Here is an 18,474-nt window from a genome sequence, read left to right on the forward strand (position 1 = left end):
ACAACAGGAAAGGAGGAAAGTAAAAGGAAAATGGAGAGGAAAAGGGAAGGCATGAAGAAAGAAGGGAAAAGTACAGTAAGAATAAATGGAAAATGTGAAGAGAAGGAGGTGAAAGATAAGAAGAAAGAAGATGGAAATGGAAAGAAGGAGAAGGTGAAAAAATGGAATAACAAGGGAAAAGATATTGGAAGAGGAGGAAAAAAAAACAGAAAAATGAGGAAAAGGGCAAGAAGGAGGTGGAATAAGCAGAAAAGGGAGGGAAGAAAAAGAGGAGAAAGGTAAAGTAAATGGAAAATGGAGAGAATTAAAAGAAAGAAAGTAAAAGGAGGAAGAAGGTAGAGGGAGGAAGAGAGGAAGTGGGAAAAGGAGAAAAAAAACGTAAAAGTAGAGAATCAACAAAGATGGAGGGAAAAGAAATAGTTATAAATATGGAAAAGGAGGGGAACATGATACTAAAGGAGGAGGAGTTTTGATTTAGGGGAGGGGCAATATGTTTATGGCTTTTAGGGGGAGGAGGGAGAGGAGGAAGAGGAGTGATGGAGGTGGGGTCGTTTGAGGATACAGTGTTGTAAATAAACGCTGCAGAATGAGCCAATCAGGTGACACCGCAGCGGCGCTACATCACATGTGGACACACCCACCTGATCTATGACCGCTAGGGGTGTGTATTCACAAGAATCTGGCAAAGAAGAATCAGTAAAAGGAATGAGAAAAAGAATCAGACGGAATCAAGGAAAAAAGAAGAATCAGAAAAAATAATCATTTAAAAAAAATCAAAATTGGGGAAAAAAGAAAATCCGAATCAAGAAAAAGAAGAATCAGAATCAAGAAAAAAGAATTAGAAAAAAAGATCATTTTAAAAAGAATCAGAATTGGGGAAAAAAGTTGAATTAAGATCAGGAAAAAAGAAGAATTAGAATCAAGAAAAAAGAGAAATCAGGTAAAAAAATCATAAAAAATAGTCAAAATCAGGAAGAAAAGAAGAATCACAAAAGAATTGGAAAAAAATTAAGAAAAATTGGAAGATGACAAATCGTAAAAAGAAGAATCAGTAAAAGGAGTGAGAAAAAGAATCAGAAGGATTATTAATAGGAACAGGTAAAAGAATCTGAAACCCGCCATGGATCGACTCTGTCTGCGTTTTCTTGGGACTTCCTGTTTCTTGGTTTGTTTCCGTTCGTCTGTTTTACATATTTCTGTTTCATTCTCATCTCTTCGTCCTGTCGTTTATTTCTGATGTAACTCCAGGTGGATTTAGCGCTGTGACGCCGTCGACAACGGGCTGATGATGTCGGACGCCGTAATCCGACCTCAGGGATGACGTGTTGTTCAGTTCGTGTTGTTTCGTTTCCAGTTTCTTTTAATAGACGACGTTTCAGAAAACAAACAATGAGTCCATTCATTAAAATAACACGAGGTGGGCGGTGGCGTTGTGTAACCGCCGTGGTTGGTGAGCGAGCGGCGTGAACAGGAAGGAGGGTGAGAGCTGCAGGAAGTGGGTGGGATGCCAGAGAGGGAGTCCCTCTGATGGGCGAGAGACACTGACTCTACGTTAGAGAGAGAGAGGGGGAGGGGGACGCCACCTGTTCAGGACATGAAGGTTTTCATTGGACGGAGTCGTGACGAGTCCATCACACCTCCGTCATGACAGGGATGAAAGATACTGCCCCCTCCTGCAGAAAGCTGTCAATCACACAAAGCCACACCCCATTTAGTATGGTCAGCTGAACAGAAACAAGGTGATGTCATGAAATCTCCCAGAATCCTTTAATAGACGTTTATCAGAGACTGAGTGTTCAGTTTGGTCTCATTGGCTGATGTATAGAGGGGGCGGGGCTTATATACTACTATATACATACGATTTAATCCTGGTATTTTCAGCGTCCTTCACCTCCACCTTCTTCTTCTCGTCCATGTCGTGTATGAATCATCTCCTGTTTATTAACCCTTTAAAGTCTAACCTGAAAATGGTCCGTCTGGACCTTTTCTTCTTATTTCAACTATAAAAAGGTTAAAAATATACTGTCAATAGTCACTTTTCCATTGGACATCTGCGCAAAACTTTATATTTACGAAATGTCGAAAAAACTGTGGTGTGTAATGTCGCTTTTTTCAATAAATAACAAATGCAATGATTTTGGTTTTTTATTATCGCAGATGTCAGGAGAAGTCATTCCATAAACATGGTGGTGAATGTAAATATCTGTTGGGTTTTTTTTGGATCAATTTTTTATTTATTTTCATTGTGTATCTCCAAAAGTACAATACAAAAAAAGAAATAAATTCACATTTTATGATATCCTCCTGAGACCCAGAAATGCATTTGTGTCCTCTGTAGTGGACAAGAGTGTCACAGCTTTACTTTAAAATAAAAAAAAAAGCATAATGTCCACTAAAAAGGACATTATATAAAAAATAAATAAATGTATTTGAAAAAAACTGTTGCATTATTCTGTTTCTAATTAAGGCAATTATTTAATGTAAAATGGCAAAAATATTTACTTACTGGGTGTCAGGAGGATATAAGATTTTGTGACACACAAAGACAAAGTATGCTGTCGTCGGATTAAAGAGCCAAGTGTGAAGGGTTTCCGTGGAAACGTCCCAACAGCAGCGACGTCCCCTCGAGGCCCGTTCAACTTTCATCTCATCTAATATTTCCATTTGCATAAGTTCACCACTCATCTGTAAAGAGTCCATGTGATTGTCTCCTCTTCAGAGTCGGCTTCATTTCTTTCAGATCCGATCCCTGTTTTGGATCTGCTCTGGGGGGCGTGGCCACATCTGACTGACCTCTGACCCCAACACTTTAAATGAAAGTGAGTGAACATTACATCAGCAGAGTGAGGGTTTGACTGAGCACAAATCAGCAGCTGTTCTCTGGGTTCAGACTGGCAGGAGGAAGAGGGCTGATGGGAAATGGAGTTCATCAACAACTGAACGTTTGGATTTCCCACTGTACACTGTAAAAAAAAAAAAAAAAAAAAAAAAAAACTGGAAAAAACGGTGATATTCCGGCAGGGATGCCGAAAAAAATACTGTAAAATAACGGAAATAACCATCTCATAAAAACAGAATTTTCCATAATTAAAATACAGCTTTTGCCCTAACTTTACATGAGATTTTGCTTTTTTTTTTTTTCTTTTTAAAGTTTAATCAAGAATAGTTTCATGTATCCATACAATCAAATTCCCTATAAATATATATATAAATAGAATTTTAAGTGAGACTCAGTTGTCCAATCCACTGATAAAAACTGTATTTGGACAGTTCATCAGTGCTTATACATGTTATACATTCACAAAAATACATTTATACAACATTTTTGTTGTGAAACCTCCTGTAATTACACAAGATATTTGTCAATTAACAAACAAGTCTGGTTCAACTGACAGAACAAATACTTCTTTAACGGTTAATTGTCAGTAATTTGATCTCATTTTATTTATTTATTTTTTTTTTTTTACAGTATTAAGCTTTAAATTAACAGTTTAATCTCATAAATAGAAAAGAAATATCTGTGAAATTATGATACATTTGCAAATGTATTTTAACTGTTTTTTTCTGTGAAAAAAGAAAAAAATTGTTTTAAAAAATTGAAATTTTTGGTTATTCACAGTTACAGTTTTTTCATGTTATTTTACATTTGACATGTAAAATCACAGTCTATTTTTGTTGTTTCATTGATATTTCCTGTATCTTAAAAATACAGGAAAAATCTGTAAAACAAACAGTGAAAATTCTGTTAAATTACAGATTTTTTTTTACAATGTAGGAGGAAAATGTGAAGAAGACAGATTCGTGTCAGGGTTTTTTTTTTTTACTCTGACTCATTAATTTCAGGGCTTTTTTGTGAGATTGCTGTTTTTAAGAGAATAAGAATATGTTAAACTACAAACAGATAATTGGTGATGTTACGGATTCTTGGGGAATACAGTAAAAAAAAACTTCTTTATTCACCAAGGTTATTATCGTTAACGAAACTAAAGAAATGACGAAAACTAGAATTGAAAAACATTTTCGTGAACTGAAATAAATAAAAACTATAATTAAAAGAAAAAACATAACTAACTGAAACTGTATTGTGTGTTTACAAAACTAACTAAAACGGAAAAATATTATGGATAAAATTCCCTTTGTTTTCGTTTTCGTCAATGTCGGATTGAGCAATTTTACAGCACTTCGTGGTCCGTCACTTCTTGTCACTTGTCGTTTAGAGTCATCTTCTCATTCCCACTCTGGAAACATGGAGACTAAAGTTGGGAGAAAGCAGCAGAGTCCTGCCTGGGATTTATTTGAATGCGACGACAGAGAAGAAGAGAAAAGATATAAAAAAACTAAACTAAAAATAAGCATTTAGAAAAAACAAAAACTAATAAAAACTATCAAACCTGCTCTAAAAACTAATTAAAACTAGCTGAATTAGAAAAATAAAAGTCAGAACGAAATTAAACTACACTATAGATAAAAATCCAAAACTATTATACCTTGTTAATTACTCATTGCGTTGACAGTAATTCAGTAAAAGGTGAAGCGTCTTTGTGGAAACGTGTCCCGGAACTGGTGTGAATTCAGATGGTTTCCTGTTGGTTGGTTTCGTGTCGGTTTGTTTCCTGTTGGTTTGTTTCGTGTCCATGTGAGTCCGAGTGTGTAGGCGTCCATATGTGAACGTGTGACAATGCCATGGGAACAGACATATGGTGACCATCATGTGCCAGAAAAAGGTGAACCCGATGGGTATCAGATGGTAAAACAAATTAAAGACTGGTGAAATCAGACAAAAAATGGTAAAAGCCAACAAAAAGACGGTAACATACAACAAAAACCTGGTAAAATCAGACCAACAGACGGTAAAACCAGAGGAAATTTACTAAAAGCAAATGAAAAGATGGTAAACCCAATTAAAAAAGGGTAGATATCAGGGTTCTCACTAGCGTCACTGAATGCCAGGGACAGTGTTGGGGCCCCGACACTGTCCCTGGGGGCCCCGACGCTGAGATTTGACCCGCGACGCTGTCTTTCAACCAGCGTAGTGGTGTGTTTTGTGTGTGTGTGTGATCGTCCAGCGTAATGACAACGAGATTTGAAAAAATATATTCCTTTGTCTTGGCGCAAAGCGCTGCAGACAGGAAATGAGAACAATATAATCAACACCCCTTTGTCTGCCTTGGTATTGTCTGACGCCCACCCAACAACATCGCTTGCCTTACACTCATTCAAAACTTTCTGGGGGGAGGATGCCCCGGACTCCCCTACAAAACTCACACCATGGTGCCCCTACACTGTGAAAAAATCCTAGTGAGAACCCTGGATGTTTTTATGTTTTTTAATAGAAATTTATTGGCAAACACTGGAACATAGAAATAAAAACGGATTAGCTATTAGCTTTTTCTGCACAGATCTGATATGAAGTAAAATATACTGAAAGTGAAAGTAAAATGTCGTTCATCATCTCCAACCTCTGCTGGTGTTCTGGAGGTGTAGTGCACATTTCGGCCTGTAGGAGTCACTGCTTTGGCTTTTTCCAGATGTTCCCTCAAAGTCCTGAAGTGGCTTTGACCTTCAGATGCCTCCGGCTGAACAGTTTTGTGTTTTGCGTGTCTTTGTGTGTTTGTGCGTCTGTTTGTGTCCAGTCGGGTAGAATCCGACACCAGGATTCAGCAGAGCAGAGGTAAAGAGCAGCTGCATGGATTTAGGAACAATAATCCATTTTGCTGCAATGCCACTGCAATGCAACACCCCTTTGTCTGTACAGGGATGCTCCCCAGCGAAAGAGAGAGAGAGAGAGAGGGAGAGAGGGAGTGGAGATGGACAGATATATATGTGGGGGGGTGGGGGTTGGGTCTCACCTCCCATCAGGACGTAAATGATGGAGAAGAAGGAAAAGACGTTTCTCATCTGAACCTCTGCTGGTTGTTTGTACATTAGGGTAATTCTAAGTGATGTGATGCAGCGTTCACCTCGTTTGACCTCCTCCACCGTCTGGGTTTGATTCTCCTCACCTTCACCTGAGATGATCGATCTCATCTCAACATTATTAATTACTAAAATATGGTCAAACACGCCAAAAACTAAGTGAAACCATATTACAAAAAGCGATAAAACTGTAGGAAATATTCTGAAATCCAGACTAAAACTTTGTAAAATCGGGTTGTAAAAGGTAGTAAAACATAGCGAAAAGATAATGAAATCAGCCAGAAAAATGGTAAAACCTGAGTAAATTTACTAAAGCAAAACAAAAAGATTGGAAAAACCAACAAAACAATGGGAAAACCCAATGGAACGATAGTAAAATCAGCCAGAAAAATGGTAAAACCTGAGTAAATTTACTAAAGACCAATGAAAAGATGATAAAACACAACTAACACAGTAAAATCATGTTACACAAAATGGTAAAACATGAGTAAATATAGTAAAACCTGATGAAAAGATTTGAAAAAACAACCAAAACATTGTAAAACCCATTAAAAGATAGGAAAATCACACAGAATGATGGTAAAACCTGAGTAATATACTAAAACCTAACAAAAGATTGGAAAAACCAACAAAAAGGTAAAACCCAATGAAAAGGTGGTAAAATCAGACAGAAAAATGGTAAAAGCTGAGTAAATTTACTAAAGACCAATGGAAAGATGGTAAAACACAACTAAAACTTAGCAAAACCATGTTACACAAAGTAGTAAAACATGAGTAAATATACTAAAACCTGATGAAAAGATTGGAAAAACTAACAAAAACGTGGTAAACCCAATGTAAAGACAGTAAAACCACACCGAAAAATGGTAAAACCTGAGTAAATATACTAAAACCTAATGGAAAGATGGTAAAATAGAACGTAAACAGTTAGCATATGTAAGTGACAAAACCATGGATGATGAAGAGTAGCCCAAACTAATGTCACAAAGACTTTGGAAAAAAACAAACGTAAAATGGTCAAATTAGAGTAAAATATTGTAAAACAAAACTAAACTGACCAAACCAGATTAGAAAAGGTTTTAAAACAACAGTAAATAAACTCCAGCCCAAGGTGAAGACAGTGAAACTGAATTCTAAACTTCGCTCTAAAACTCCCATCAGGATGTGAACGGCGTCGGAGGACAAGCTTGTGTTTTTTTTTTATCGTACCCTCTGCTGGTTTGTTTGTACGTCTGTGTAACTGATGCGATGCAGCGTTCACCTCCTCCGACCTCCTCCACCGTCTGGGTTTATGGTCTCCACCTTCACCTGAGATGATAAATCTGATCTCGACATGATTTATTACAAATGTAAGGGTGAAAGCGATCCCCCCGACCTGTCAGCCAATCAGAGAGCAGGGATCCCGGGTCTAACTCGGATCGGTCTGGATAACGTCGAGTATCTAAAAATGTCTGGGTGTCGAAGATGAGCTTTCAGTCTGGACGTGGTGTTCAGACCAAACATGAAGCCACAGGAGGACTGAAAGGAGTCACATTTTGGGGTTTTTTTTCAATGGAATTCTTCATTTTCCAACATTTCCCTGTGGTCTGCATAAACTGTAAACCAGGGCTGTCAAACATGCGTCCCGGAGGCCAAATGCGTCCGGCCAAAGGTTCTAATCTGGCCACTGGGATGAATTTACAAAGAGTAAAAATTCCACTGTCAAGGCTGTGGAACTCATTTTAGTGTCGGTTCCACATACAGACCAATCTGATCTACAGTCAGATAATAACAGCAGAAGAACCCACAAAAAAGAATGACTGCAGATTTACTACTGGGTTTGATGTGAAAAAAAACAAACATTATGTCTATAAATAATGACAACTTCAAGTTTTTGGCTTTGTTTTAGTGCAAAAAATAACATTAAATTATGAAAATATTTAGATTTACAAACTATCCTGTAACAATAAAATGTGAATAACCCAGTGTTTTTCAACCTTGGGGTTGGGACCCCACTAGGGTTGCCTGAAATTTCTAGTAACTGATAAAAATTAGAACTTACTAATAAAATTTACATTATTTAGCCTAAATGTTGCCTAAAATTAACGTTTATTTACAACATATTATAGCAAACTATTACATGATCAAAAACAAATTAATTTTAGCCCAAAAAAAAGTCTCCATTTTGAATGTCTGAGGTCGCCTGAAATTTGTGACATTCAAATGGGGTCCAGTCAAAAAGGCTGGAAACCACTGGAATAACCTGAACAAATGTGCCCAACCTGAAATGTCTGTATTAAATTCAGTCCAGTTTGAACTCTTTTCTTCCTGTTCCTCAGTGTTTAGTGTCTTTGTAGATCTGATCCAGAATGCACATGGACTAATGAGAAGTGGAGGCAGAAGACTGGTAAAATTGCACTGATTTTTCTTAAGAAATTTCAGTTTTTTCAGGTTATTCACATCTTTTTTGTTTGGATAATTTATAATAAGTATTTTCATAATTTAATGGGTTTTTTACTAAAACATAGACAAAAATTGTCAGTTGTCATTATTTCTCGGTTATTCTGTTCTTATTTGACTGGGTCAGTCCACTGCAGGTCAAATCAGACTGAATGTGGAACCTGAAAGAACAGGCGTTTGAGAACCCTGCTGTAAATGCTCTGCTTGGGTCTGAAGTCTTCATTCACTAATCAGAACCAACGACCGTCAGATTGGATCGAGTAACAAATCATACGTTCAGGTCGTTCTTTAGTTTGACTTTTGTCCAGTCGTTGTTTTTCGTCCCGTCTCGTTGAATCCGCTGAACACTTGTTTCTTTTTCTGTTCTTATCATTTCAGCTTCATGGACCGATCATCATGAGACTCCGCCTCTTGCTCCTCCCTCCCTCCGGTCTAAGCTCCACCCCCCACCCCGCCACTGCTGCTCGTCATCCCGATAACCAATGGGGTCGCGTCGCGGAGACGCTTCAGCACAGAAGGCTCCGCCCCCCGGCCTGTGATTGGTCCAGACTCGGTGGAGGTGTTGGGTTACTCGTACCCCCGCGATGACTTCACCAACGTGACGCCGAAGATCTTAGAAAAAGTCGGGCGCAACCTCCACAATCAATCCCATCATCCTCTGTGGCTGATCAAGGAGCGAATCAAAGCTCACTTCTACAGGTACGAGTGTTTCCATGGAAACGTGACCATGTGTCTTTGAGTACTTAGAAAAGCGCCAAATAAAAGCAATGTATTATTATTATTATTATTATTATTATTATTATTATTATCATTATTATTATTATTATTACCTCCACCAAGGAGGTTATGTTTTCATCGGGGTTTGTTTATTTGTTTGTTTGTCTGTCTGTTTGTCTGTTAACAACATAACTCAAAATGTTATGGACAGATTTGTATGAAATTTTCAGGAAATGTTGATACTGGAACAAGGAACAAATGATTAAATTTTAGTGGTGATTGGGGGGGGGGGCGTGGTCTGCCTTGGTGGAGGTCTGCGCTCTCCAAGTGCTTTTCTGGTTTCTATTTTTTGTTAAATCAGTAGAAATGGTCATAATGAAAGTGAAACCTTGTATCTTTAGCCCCTTTTCCGCATCACTTCTGTTACAGTAATATTCCATCTTTATTCCAGAACGACGTCTGTAAATGAATGGTGGGTCATTTAGTCCCACCTCTGTGACACCTCTAGAGGTAGGAACAGAACCCTGACAAAGGTGGGATTAGGATTCTGGAATACTCTGAAAAAGGAACGAGAATCGGATTTGTGCCGTTCAAACCGTCTTTAACAATATTCTGCCTCAACTTATGATTTCTACATGTGCATTACAGATCAGATCTACCAAGGCACAACACAGGCTGAATAATGTTAAAATTGCACTTATTTTTCTTCAGACATTTCAGGTTGTTCATATTTGTTCAGGTTATTGACGTTTTCTTATTAAAGGATATCAGAGTTTAATGTTCTTTGCAGTAAATCAAAGTGAAAAAAATTGGTGTTGCCATTATTTATAGGCATTATATCATATTATTGTTTTCACATTAAACCAAGAAGAAAATTTGGAGTCATTACTTTTAGGTTATTATTCTGTTATTTTCCAGTTTGACGCCCTTGACTGTTAATATCTTCTGCACTTTGCAAATTCATCCCACAGGCCGCATTGGAACCTTTGGCGGGCCGCATTTGGCCGCCAGACCGCATGTTTGAGACCCCTGATTTAGAACATGCACTGTAAAAAAACGGTATTATTTCAGCAGCAGGGGTGCCGAAAAAATACTGTTAAATAATGTAAAATAACCATCTCACAAAAATACGGTAATTTTCCATAATTAAAATACAGTTTTTTGCCCTAATTTTACGTGAGATTTTGCATATTTTTTTGACTTTTTAATGTTTAATAAAGAATATTTTCATGTATTAAAACAATCAAATTATCTATAAATATAAATAATTTTCAATGAGACTCAGTTGTTCAATCCACTGATAAAAACTGTATTTTGACAGTTTATCAGCGCTTATACATGTTACATTCACAAAAATACATTTATTCAACATTTTTGTTGTGAAACATCAAGATATTTGTCAATTAACAAACAAGTCATGTTAAACTGACAGAACAAATACTTCTTTTACGGTTAATTATCAGTAATTTTCTCTTGTTTTATTTTATTTTATTTTTTTACAGTATTAAACTTTAAATAAACAGTTTAATCTCATAAATAGAAAAGAAATATTTGTGAAATTATGACACATTTGCAAATATATTTTAACTGTATTTTTCTGTGAAAAAAGAAAATATTTCTTTTAAAAAACGGAAATTTTATGGTTATTCACAGTTACAGTTTTTTCATGTTATCTTACATTTGACATGTAAAATCAGTCTTTTTTTGTCATTTCATTGATATTTTCCTGTATCTTAAAAATACAGGAAAAATCTGTAAAGTAAACAGTGAAAATTCTGTTAAATTACAGATTTTTTTTACAGTGTGAAGTCCAAAGTGTGCATAATCTGCTCACCTGGACACTGGAGGGTTAATATGGACGTATCGGTGGACTGATCCTCAGTCTGTGAATCCGTCGTCCACATCCTGCGTCCGACGCGTCCTCCTGTCACTGTTTCTCTGCAGACTCACCACTTTCAGGCTCCGTGTAAAACTTTGCTGCATTGAACTCGGCACAAACCCCTCCTCCTCATTCGGAGGCGATAACACACACACACACTGAGCGCCACACCACCGTCGCATTAATGCCGCATTAATAAGTCATTAAGGAGTCGCTGAGTGTGTTGTCTGACAGTGGTTTATGACTCTGCCATTTCACAGGTCACGAACTTTACTCTTTAGAAAAGCCTGCGTTCTCTGATCGCAGCTCGGACGACACCTGAGGCCTGCTGGGTAATATATTTATACGCCACGGAAATGCCGCGGCCTCCGTCTGCGGTGCTTTAACTCTGAGGTCTGGTTGGTTTATTGTGTTGTTGTGGACCAAGGTTAGTATCGTGAACGAAAACTAACAAATGACAAAAACTAGAATTGAAAAAACATTTTTGTTAAGTGAAATAAATAAAAACTAGAATTAAACAAGTGTTCAGAGAAGGCAAACCCCCGCTAAGCACCCCAAACAGTGTGCATGTGTGGATGGACTATTTCTTTTTAAACTATGGATGTGCAAAACAAATTTCATAATGATATTTCACAAATTGCATTTTTTATGATTTTTTTGAAAATGGTGCATAAAAATAAAGTCAACAGAGCTTAACGGAAGAGAAATGGAGTGGAACGATATAGGCCTAGGCCCTGGGACCAACCCATTAAATTTTGGGCCAAGTAGGCCAAAGTTCAAGGTCACAGCAAGGTCACAACATCTACAATTTTCCTATCCGTCATCATTGAGCAATTTTTGAAAATTCATAAAAAATTCAAAACAACTCCAATTAGCCTCCAATCTGATCCACCTGTAGCTTAGAACAATATCTTGTATCTGGCACAAAATTGTCCACATCCACTGTGGAATGTGGACTCTGTGGACATTTACATTTAACATTGAAAATCCCATTTACCACACATTTTTCATTTTAACTCAACAAGTACTGATTGGAATTGAATATAATTTGGCATACACATGACTGGTACCAAGCTTCAACTTTGTCATTCCTCTCCATTTCTCTTCTGTTACGCTCTGTTGACTTTTGTTATTTTTTATGCACCATTTTCAAAAAATCATAAAAAGTGCAATTCGTGAAATATCATGAAATTTGTTTTGCACATCCAGAGTTTAGAAGAAATAGTCGATCCGCACATGCACACCGTCTGGGGTGCTTGGCGGAGGTTTGCGTTCTCTGAACACTTGTTCATTTTAGGTTTTTTCGTGGCAGTTGGGACTCGGTGGTCGTGGTCTGAATGTTCCGTCCTTCTGTCCTCGCCGTTTAAACAACAGGAACCTTTTCGTGAACCCGTGTATGACCCGTTTCCTTCCAATCCTCCACAGTTCGTACATGGGCCGATGGGGGAACCCGCTGTTCTCCGTCCACGACAACCTGAGCCCGGTCGTCACCGTGGAGCAGAACTTCGACAGGTCAGAAGATCCCATCAATTCAGTATCGATTAGTTATTGATTAGAGAGGAGACGAGGAGTTCATCTGAGCAGAACCTGAAGGACTTCATCAAATGCAGATCACACACGACTTTTACTGGATTAGTGTTGAATTTGTTGATATTTTATTTAATAATCAACTAAATGAGCAGAAGGTTTAATTTCACAACAGACTGAAAAGAATTAGATGCATTTTGTAATAGATAGATAGATAGATAGATAGATACTTTATTCATCCCACAGGGAAATTTACAAGTACAAAATATTTGTACATTTTTTGGGAGAATATCGCAGCATTAAGTGAAATTCTGAGTTCTGATTGGATGAAATTCGAGGTCATGTGATCAGAACATCATCATCGTCTCCATCTGATGTCTTTTAGATCTAGAAAGACATTTTAATCCTGACAGATTTCACGCAAAAGGAGGTGTCAGTGAATCTGATTGGTCTGCTTGATTTGATTGACAGCTTACTGATCCCGCCCACCCCACCCCAGCAGGAAGAAGGGCGACAACTACTACCTGAACAGGTGATGCCTTCATCCAACCACGTTTAAAAACACTGCAATTTGTAAAAAAAAAAAAAAAAGGAAAATAATAGTAATTCTTTTTCTTTTTTTTTTTTAATTAAAAAAACAAAACACTGCAGTTCATTCTTCACCTGTTGCTGAATGTCTTCCCTTGGTCGTTTCCAGGGCAACGATGCTCCGGGCTCATACCTCCGCCCACCAATCAGACCTGGTCCGATCTGGGCTCGACGCCTTCCTATTGGCCGGAGATGTTTATAGGCGGGACGAGATCGATGCCAGTCACTACCCGTTTTCCACCAGATGGAGGGAGTCCGACTCTTCTCCAACCACGAGGTTCGAGGCTGTTCAAAGGATTCTGTCGATGCTCAGATCTGACCGTTTCTAAAAGAGTTCTGGTGTTCATCATGTTTTATTTTTGAATCTCTCAGTTCTTTCATTTCAGTTTTTTATTTCTGTTGAGTTGAATTTACTACTTTGGGTTCAGCGATTCTTTAGTTTTAGTTTGAGGTTTTCAGATGACCCATGAAAGTCGATGAAACGACTCGGTAGACCCGGCTTCATTTGTGACTCAGTTCGTTTGGGGACTTTGTTCATTTAGGGACTTTATTCGTATGGGGACTCGGTTCAATCGCAGACTCGGTTTGATTGGGGACTCAGTTTGATCAGGGACTCAGTTTGTTCGGGGACCTGTTTCAACTAGGGACTCGGTTTGATCGGGAGTCGGTTCAGTCAGGGACTCTGTTTGGGGAGCTGGTTCGATTTAGAACTCTGTTTGTTTGGCGACTTGGTTCAGTTTGGGACTTACTTTGATTTGGGACTTGTTTCGATTGGGACTCAGTCCATTTGGAAATTCGGTTCATTTGGGGACTCTGTTTGGGGACCTGGTACAATTTGGAACTTGGTTCATTTGGGAACTTGGTTAAATTTGGGACTCTGTTTGTTTTGGGACTTGGTTCAGTTTGGGACTCGGTTTGTTTGGGGGCTTGGTTTGATTTGGACTTGGTCCATTTAGCAACTCGGTTCGATCGGGGTCTCGGTTCATTTGGGGACTCTGTTTGGGGACCTGGTTCAGTTTGAACTTGGTTTGTTTGGGGGCTTGTTTCAATTGGGACTCGGTCCATTTGGCAATTCAGTTTGATCGGGGACTCTGTTTGGGGACCTGGTTCAGTTTGGGACTCAGTTTGTTTGGGGGATTGGTTCGATTGGGACTTGTCCATTTGGCAACTCGGTTCGATCGGGGACTCGTTTCATTTGGGGACTCTGTTCAAGTGGGGACTCTGTTTGGGGACCTGGTTCCTTTGGGAACTTGGTTCAATTTGGGACTCACTTTGTTTGGGGACTTGGTTCAGTTTGGGACTCAGTCCATTTGGCAGCTCGGTTTGATGGGGGACTCAGTTTTTAGGGGTCTCGGTTCATTTGGAGAATTGATTTGATTGGGGACTTGGTTTGCTTTCTGTTAGATTGGGGAAACCGGTTTGATCGGTACTTGGTTCGACTGGGACTTGATTACTTTGGGGACCTCTTTATAAAGGTGACAAATTACAACAAATCAAAATAAAGAAACAGAAAATAACATCAGTATCAGCCAAGAAGTGGTAACCACATGTACGGCATTAATAGAAACCCTGGTTCTGGTTCTGGTTCTGACAGTGTCTCCTGGGTCTCAGTTGTTTTCTTCAGGTCAAGGATGGACACCAGTTTCCCTGTTTGAGTCGGGAGGTCGACGGACGCCTCAGAACAGGAAACGCACACTCTGGAGGCGGTCAAACTGGTGGAGTTCAACCTCAAACAGACGCTGACGCGACTCATCACCAACTTGTTCGGAGGTGAGACCATGGCAACGGGGGCGGAGTCAGCGTTAACCGATGGATTAGAGAACGAGATAATAGATGTTTAAAAATGAGGATTTAGGAAAAGACGTAACTAGAATAAAGGTGAACTTGAACTGTAGAGAGAAAAAAAATGTGTGATGTGAGTTTTAAAAATAATTTTAAATTGTCATTTAGCGTTTATAAAAAAATATCTGTGAAGAAAAGATGCCAATGTATTGGACTGCAGAGGTATGAAGTGAGTTTAATGCCAGTCAAGGCCAATTTTACGATGAGAACCAGAAAGAGACAACTGTCAGAGTCAAGAAAAGAAGTGATCAAAATAGAACCCATTGTTTTTTTCCACTGGAGTCAGTAAATAAATATGAAGAATGGAGTTGGACGGTAAATGTCAGCGTTTTCTTCCACACAGGTGAGTTTGATTCGGAGGTTGATGAGGTAGACCGTTATTATGGGATGTTCTTATCTTTGCTAAGTTGCCATTTGTTGATCCACGGTTCAGACTAAACTGTGACAGGTCTGACCTTGTTTGTTGGATTCAAACAGATCTTTAGTTCAGCTACTGACGACACCAACCAACAGAAAACAGGAGATTAGTGGATTTACTGTGGCTGTTTCAGTCTAAAAACAGAGCTAAGCTAACAGGGCTAAGCTAAAGAGCTAGCTAACAGAGCTATAAGTAAACTATCAGCTGAAGATTCAAAAAGACAAAACCAGTGAACTGAGCTGAAAAACTTCACCAAATCCAGGAGGGTTTTTATATTTATATATTATTTATTTCTTGCTTGAAAGCATCGACTGATTCAGATCCAAACTAGGCTTCTTCTTCCTCCTCCTCTTCCTCTTCCTCCTTCTCCTCCTCCTCTTCTTCTTCCTCCTCTTCTTCCTCCTCCTCCTCCTCTTCCTCCTCCTCTACCTCCTCCTCTTCCTCTTCGTCCTTCAGACTTGGAGGTCAGATGGGTCGACTGTTACTTCCCCTTCACTCATCCTCTCTTCGAGATGGAGGTGCGTTTCCATGGCGACTGGTTGGAGGTTCTGGGCTGTGGAGTGATGGAGCAGGAGCTGCTGAACTCTGGTCAGAACACACACATACACTTGACATACTTAGAACATACACAGAACATACTTACAACATACATGAGGGTTTGAGCAGCTGACTCGATGCATGGTCATGTATGTTGAGTTACACATATGATCATTATGAACATCAGGATGAACCATCAAGACTCTAAGAGATGTTTAATATGACATTTTACATCAGACAAAGTAAACAAATAGGGTTTGAAGTAAAAAAAGAGACAAAAACAGGTAAAAGTACTGTTTGCTGTTTATTTCACTCATACAACAGCAGCTACAAAAAAAATAAATATAAGCGTAAGTTTGTATGATCCAACTCGTGGTCCACAGACTGTGGCTCATTATCACCTGGACTTAAATTATTACACATTTTGCTTTTTTTACTGCTTTGCACATTCTGTCATTCTCTGGATGAGCTTCATGAGGTAGTCACCTGACATGTTTTCCAAAAGTCTGAAGGAGTTCCCAGAGATGCTGAGCACTGGTTGGACATCTGAGGTCCATCTAATGTCATTTAAATGAGAAGGGAGTCCAAACTTTGGACTGGTAGTGTACATACCACAGGCGTTTCTGTCCGACTGCAGTGGAAGCTCACCTTCCCCTAAATGACTCAAATTAAATGGTCAAATCTGTTCAGTTGTGTTGACTTTTTATTGACTCCAATGTGTTAGAACACGTTCATCTCACAGACGAGTTCGTTTAGAATCAGCTTTATCACAAATCAGTGGACTCGATGTTGTTCACTTCTCCTCCATTCCCGTTGCGCTGTTTTCTCATACGATCTATCATCAATGCATTTGCCCGTAGACGCTCAGCATCTCTGGGGGTGAATGGAGCTGTGGGCGGAGCTCAGCCGGGCCGGATGCTGAGCTTCCACGTGCTGATTGGAGGATCAGTCGAAAGGCTGAATCCCGTTTGACTGACAGCTATTTTCAGATCTCCTCCTTCACTGACACAGTTCAGTCTAATACACAGTTTAATAATGCACATCCTTCTGTGAAATCAAGAGAGAAACTACTATGAAATTACTTGTTCATTCCTTGCACTGTAAATAAAACACACTCATTGTACTTCCTTGTTTCAATTTAACATAATTTCAACGTTTTCTTGTTTCAGTTTCATAATTTAATCATTTCTTGTTCAAGTTAATATCGTTTTGTGGATAGTTAAATCAGTGATACTGTTGGCAAGGTTGGAGTGAACTAGCTGTCTAGCAAGGTGCGCATGGGCAGACAATGCTAATGTTGTCGACCTGATTTTGACAAAGCCATTTGATAGTCTTCCTTACGAGGAGAAACTTCGAATTAAACAGCAGGGCAGATCAACACCTGACATTCACCTGGTGCAAAAAGTAGGAAAAGCTACAGGTCCTTTCAACACTCCTGGTATGGTAAAGTTAGCTGGCCAATGAGCTTCCCCTCTGAAAGACGAGCAGCCGCCACTGGTACATACATATATGTACATACACATACATATATACACCATATATGCCTTCAGCTATACTCGTATATCATAATGTTTGTTACATCAGTGGTATATTATACCATCAAAACACAATTATACCAACAATAACATGATTCTTATTACTAGCACCAACCACATGTAACAGCTTATTATTATATTAATAATATATAATATCTGTATAGTTACTTTTCTATTCATTAATAATAACAATAATAACAATAATAATAATAATAATAATAATAATCTGAGATGAAATGGAGTTGTTGGATGGAACTGATCTTGGGGCTAAAAACACTGCCTTAGAGGTTGTCGTTTTCTTGGAAATGCAGATATTTTTCTAAGTATCGTCCATCCAGGGACTCTTCCACTGATAGTAAATCTCTGAACGGAGGCAGTGTCAGTTCAATATCCAATCAAAATGCACAATTAAAGGCTGTCAAAACAAACACCCATTGATCTGTTGACCATTTAGACGTCGCAGAGGCCAACAGACGGGTTTAACACCGCTGCCGTCGTTAAATCAGCGAACACCGTAGGAAAAAAGATGTCGACGCGAAGCCCGTTCGTGGTCTCTCGGCCTGGGCTAAGTGGCTCCAAGCTCTGCCTTAAACGTCGCTGTATCTGCGCTCCACTTCACCGCCGCTTGTTTTCGATCAATAATAGATGCTTTGAAACACAGAGAGCGGCCGATCAAACCGCCGCCGCCGCTCGCAGACAGGGGTGTGTTAATTGACTGAGTTCAGGATGTGACATAACAAGACCTGCTGTTACAGCTGATGTCCAAGACGAAGATGTAAACGCCTGCACCTGCATGTATGCATGTATATATGATGGAGAAGAAAGAGGGACAGGGTGGAAAAAGCAAGGGATGGATGGATGGACGGACGGACAGATGGATGGATGTTTGGACAAATGATGGATGGATGGATGGACAAACTGATGAAAGGTGGATGGATGGACAAATGAACATTGGATAGACGGATGGACAGACAGATAGATGAATGGACAAATGGACATTGGACGGATGGACAGATGGACAGGTGAAGTGTCTGTAATGGATCAGAGTCCAGGTTTATCTGACGACTTGCTTTTTA

The 18,474-nt window shown here is 39.1% G+C and overlaps 1 pseudogene; it reads left to right on the forward strand.

Moving 5' to 3' along the window:
• Nucleotides 1-18,474, forward strand: part of LOC115411085 (phenylalanine--tRNA ligase, mitochondrial-like) — a 34,863-nt pseudogene that overhangs the window by 2,081 nt on the left and 14,308 nt on the right.

Source organism: Sphaeramia orbicularis, chromosome 20, assembly GCF_902148855.1.
Source record: "Sphaeramia orbicularis chromosome 20, fSphaOr1.1, whole genome shotgun sequence".
Taxonomy (NCBI): domain Eukaryota; kingdom Metazoa; phylum Chordata; class Actinopteri; order Kurtiformes; family Apogonidae; genus Sphaeramia; species Sphaeramia orbicularis.